Genomic DNA, 5,436 nt, shown 5'->3' with positions numbered 1-5,436 from the left:
TCCCGCCGGGACTTCAAAAATTAGTGTACTTGCCATTACACTTTTGGCTCTATCTTTACTATTTTTTGATCGATTTTTATACAACTTGTCTTCAAAGAACCACCTTAGATTGACCTTCAATGAAAAAATATATGAGCAAATTTTGGATCCATTTTCCCCGTGATATTCCAGATCGCAGTGGGATTATTTTTTCACGTCATAAGTAACAGATAAAATAAAACGAAATCTGCTGCTGCCACCTCATTTTGAGTCAGTAAGAATGAATATATTATACTGTAGAGCATTCGTTCATGCTCCACACTACGGAACTTCCGTTTAGAGTACCACCGGAACCTAAAACTGGCCATTTATAAATTGTAAAATAATAAAAAAGTGTGGCAAATGACAGGGGCGGACTGGAAGCCAAACGGCCCACCGGGCCTTTCAGATTAGGGGTTCCAGTTTGCAAAATTCTCATGATAGTAAATTAACACAAAAAACGACATCTACTCAAAAGATATCAGCGTTACAAGGACAGTAAATTTGGACGCATTTTTCTTCAACCCAATATTCGCTACTTTGAGTTTTAGTTTGTTCAGCCACCACCATAGATGCTGTTTTATCGACAATATCCATTCCATTGGGAAAGCAGACGAACTAACTAGATTTGCTGAAGATTGTGCCTGTGTGTTGCTCCTTTCATAACATCCTGTAACGGCATGTTGAACAGCCCTCATGAAGGACCATCACGTTGATGGCCATGATTTTACGGTCGATGGTATCATACGCGACTTTGAAATCAATGAAATAATTGTGCGTTGAATTCTGTATTCATGGACTTTTTAGAGGATCTGCTGCAGCGAGAATATTTGATTTGATTTGCGTGACAAATGATAGGATTTCAATAGTTCAATATATATGAGTAGCTTACTGCGTCTACACGTCAGAACAGAACAGTTCATAGTGCAGGCGATTCCCGCGCCGAGTTATAGCTATTCCTGGGATTAAACTCTTGGATTCCTCTATAAGAATCCTGCTTCTATAAGCAAGGTATTCTGTGCGAATCCTCTGTAGAATTTCTTCACACGATTCCAATGTGAGAAATGCCCGAGACTCTGCACGAATCTTTTTGGTTCGTCTTGGTAGAGCTGCGGAAAAAAGAAACCACCGTCTAAAAACGCCAGTACGAAGAGCACGTGCTCGCCAGTCCAGAGGAGAGGTTTGTCAGCAACGACACACGGAGTTTCTACAAAACGGTCAGGTGCAAGAATTTAGCCATGCCTGTGATGTGCAATGATAGTGCTGGCAACCTGCTTACTGACAAAACGACGGTAGCAGCCAGGTGGAAGGATATTTCCAGACGCTGTTGAATACAGAAGTAAACACGAAGATCAGCAGGTACAGGATCAGAATTTTGAGCGACGGCCAAACTGTGGAGCCACCAACACAGGAGGAGGTCAAAAGAGCAATCAGTGAGCTGAAAAACGGTAAGGTTGCTGTAAAGGATGGTATCCTGGCTGAACTTCTGAAAACGGGGAGCGAGCAGCTGTACGAAACAATTCGCCACCTCATTATAAGGAACAGAATACATATGGGAGGAAAATAAATATCGGAGGAGTGGTTGATTGGCCTCATTTCCCATAATTTTAAAAACGGACATCGACTTGAGAGTAAAAACTATCGAGGCATTACGTTGCTCAATTTTGCCTATAAGGTGTTCTCCCTATCCTGTGTTTTAGACTGAGTCCGTTGACTGAGTTCTTCGTCGGCGAGATCAAGCTGGTTTTCATGAGGGTCGCTTCACGATGGATCAGATATTTACCCTGCGTCTAGTAACTGACGAGTTCCGGGAGTACAACTTGCAGACTCATCATATTTTTATGGATTTCAAGGCGGCATACGATTCAGTCAAACGAAATGAGCTGTGACAGTTAACGCTAGGACATGGTTTTCCCACAGAACTAGTTACGTTGATTCGTGTGACACTGGATGAGTAAAAATTATGAGTCAGAATAGCAGATGAGATCTCACATCTCATGTGCTTTTTGATTTTGCGGATGACGTAGATATCACCGAAATCAAAAGTAGAGCAGCGAAAGAGCTAAAGGCTTCATTTATTGAGAAATTGGGACTTACCATTAACACCACCAAAACGAAGTGCATGGCGTGGAAATCCAAATGGTGTTGGTGTCGAAGAGGAACTGAATATATTTTGGTATGCTCGTGACATGTGACAACGATGTAAGTCGCAAAATAAAACGACTAATTGCAGCTGAGAATTGGCCTTTACGCATGCATTACATTTTGTAGCTGAAGTTCCGTAGCTTGCAAATTCGCATAAAACTGACGCTCTAGAGAACACTAATCCTCTCGGTGGCCCTTTACGGACATGAATCATGGACGCTGAAAGAAGCTGATCGACGAATGCTTGGGGTTTTAGCGTAAAATTGAGCAAAATCCAGAATGGAGTGTAGCGCAGACGCATGAACCACGAGCTACATTAAGAATTCAAATATGCTGTTGTAATGAAGATAGTACAGTGTGGCAGTCTGCGCTGGGCTGGTCTCGTGGCTAGAATGCCCGACGAGAGAGTAGCCAAAATTATTTAAGCAGAGAATCAAGAAGAGGCCGTAGACTTCGGAGTGGACATCGCACTGATAGATGTGCGCTATCGAGGATGATGCACGTTCAGCTGGTGTTGGAGGGGTTTGAAGAAAGGTTACTCAGGATTGAAAACTGGAGGACCATAATTCATTCGGCGCAGGATCGATAACGGACCGTCTTAAGCCGACAGTTCAATATTTATAAGTAGACAAATAACTGCGGATGAAATACTAATTCTACTATTCGATTCCGCTGTTTCTTTAGACAATTCTGCAATTGAAACGAGTACGTAATAAATCACCAAATGATTATAAATGAGCAATTTATGAATAGATAGAACAAGATAATATTATGAGTATTCATCTACCAGCATTCGAGCAGTTTATAGCTTGTTCCTTAAATTTTTCCGTATTGATTGCGTACCCAGAGGACGAGCGTTACAAAATAGTTCTGCAACGTTCCAGTAATTTCACTTTTAAACCAATTATTTCTAAACTTTGAGCATTTCAAGAATTTGTTCGCTGTATTGCCATCATTAGTTGTCTCAATTCCTCTTCAACTTTCAAGCATGGCGCACTCACTTTGGCTCGACTTTGATTATTTAAGTGTACCGCTTCAGCCAAGCAAAATTCGAAAAAGTTATGCAGAGGGCATTTATAGAACTAGTTATCATCTTCAAATTTTCTTTACAAAACTTTCTTGTAATTTTGTATTTACGATGCTATACGGCTCCTATCCCGTTGGTAACCAGTGAACGTACATTTGGTTAGTAACACAGTAACGGTATGGTAGCACTGTAAATACAAAAGATGCAGTAAAACTTTGTTCTGCAATATTGTACACAATAACTAGCTCTACAAATTCTTCATACATTACTTTATCAAATTCTGCTTGACAGAGGCTATGTAGTAAAATGAATTAAAATTTAATCAAAGTCATCGTATCATGCCTCTCAACTAACAATCCTTAAATCGAAGGCGCCAAACTCATTAGCAAGTATTACTCAGTATTACTCGCTAATACTGTATTAGCAGCTAAAACCTTTACAGGTTCATTTTTAAGACTTAAATGAATCAGTAGATAGTAATTTGATGATTAGATTCGGGTAGAATCATAGTTAAAAACTAAAGTCAATTTGAATGTTTTAGATTTTCTGTAAATACAAAATTCTGATCCACTCACGCACAACAGTGAATTAAATACGAGTGAATATCTAGCTCAACTTGTAAGAAATAGATGCTTTTCAAAGTTCCTTGATGAAAACCAGCTGAAATTTGCTTTACGGTGACAATATACACAATCCAAAAACCACGTGCTTTTCAAGCTTATATCGAAAATGTCAAATGCTATAACACGTCTTACGCTCAAATGTGAACCGTAAAACAAAACAATTTTTTTTCGATTATTGGCCTATGGCGGTACCACAGTGCAACAGTCTCATTTGAAAAAAATATCACCTTGGGGTGATCGACGATCGGCTAAACTGTAATAGTCGCATGGACTTGGTAGGAAGTATGTATGTCCAAAAGGATGTTTCAGGTTATCTAGCGTACTGGAGGACACACTGATTATTTAATTCTCAAAAAAACTCAATAGAATTTAAAATCAGAATCTAAAATTTAAAACCGGCTATAAAAAATTGGACAAATAAATATTTTATTCTGTCGTATCATAATTATTTCATAATTTTTGTTTTCAAGAACACCTGAAAAAGCTTGTGTTAAAAGTTCTAACTTAGCGCAGTGGCGATATCGTAACCAATGAGGTTCTGCCGAGGTGCAATTATTGCTGGTTGAAAATGTTTTAACAATTTCATCAATCTTATACCTGATTCACGTGTTAAGCCTGAAACGTGTGTACAGCCATACAAGATAGTCACAGTATAGAACGATAAGTGTAAGTGTTTCAGTCATCAATCTTTTTGGCCGCTGTTGAAAAATTCACCCAATCATAATAATAAGTATACCAATCTTTCCACAAATCCTTCTCCATGATCGAAGCGGCTGCTGTGTTTTCTCGCTCGAAGCAAAAAAGAGCCACCACCTTCAAGTTGACTAAAAAGTATAGAAACTCTCTACAATCGCACCTCGTTGCATCAGAAATAATATTCTACGCGTAGATGCAAGCAACACTGACAGCTCCCAGCATGCAATTCCACCCTCGCCCGATCCTTTCCATTCGCCGTTGTTCCGTGTGGCTAATGGTGACTGCATCCCAGGAAAGTTTTGCGACAACCATCAACCGCAAAGAAACTGCTGGCAGCGACTCCGAGCGGTGGACCGTTATTAACTGGTGCAATTGTTTATCACGACCGCAGAAACTTCGCAGATAGAACCGGTCCGCCGAATCGGCACGGTGTGTGGTGTGTGTGGCCAAACCCCCAAACCCCCATTCTCCTTCGCTTCCTTCGGGGGGTCCTAAGCTGTGCTGAACCGCTTTGCGAAAGAATGGAGGAAACATGCATAAAATTGTCACGTTTTGTATGCATCTCGAATAAATTTTTCATATTAAGATGATTTAGTGCAGCGCGCTAGCTAAATTTACTACGCCAACCATATATTTATTTTATTCACTACGGAAAGTGACAACATAATAAAGCAGTTTGTAGCATGCAGCTAACAACCGAAATATATCTCCGACCGACCGACCGACGCGCCGGTACGAGGGAGTTTTTCTCGAGGTGTTCTCGTCTGAAGGTAAGCCGCAGCCCAGCTACGCCTAATGTAACCAAATGAGGAATGAATTCCAGACTATCGTGTTACTTAGGCTGCTGTCTGGTTGTCAGAATTGAGTTAAACATCAGCGGAGTATGACAATGTTGTGCAGTTCTTAGTGTCTATGGATAGGAATAAA

At 40.3% G+C, this 5,436-nt stretch overlaps 1 non-coding gene across 1 annotated transcript; it reads left to right on the top strand.

Moving 5' to 3' along the window:
• The first annotated feature begins 4,314 nt into the window (after positions 1 to 4,314).
• On the top strand, positions 4,315 to 4,509 carry LOC128739010 (U4 spliceosomal RNA). Its single transcript, XR_008412155.1, has one exon. It is a non-coding gene; the product is annotated as a U4 spliceosomal RNA (small nuclear RNA).
• Positions 4,510 to 5,436: the final 927 nt, after the last annotated feature.

The sequence above is a fragment of the Sabethes cyaneus genome, chromosome 2, assembly GCF_943734655.1.
Source record: "Sabethes cyaneus chromosome 2, idSabCyanKW18_F2, whole genome shotgun sequence".
NCBI classification, from domain to species: domain Eukaryota; kingdom Metazoa; phylum Arthropoda; class Insecta; order Diptera; family Culicidae; genus Sabethes; species Sabethes cyaneus.
The sequence above is the reverse complement of the archived record's forward strand: the minus strand, read 5'-3'. Positions and strand labels throughout refer to the sequence as shown.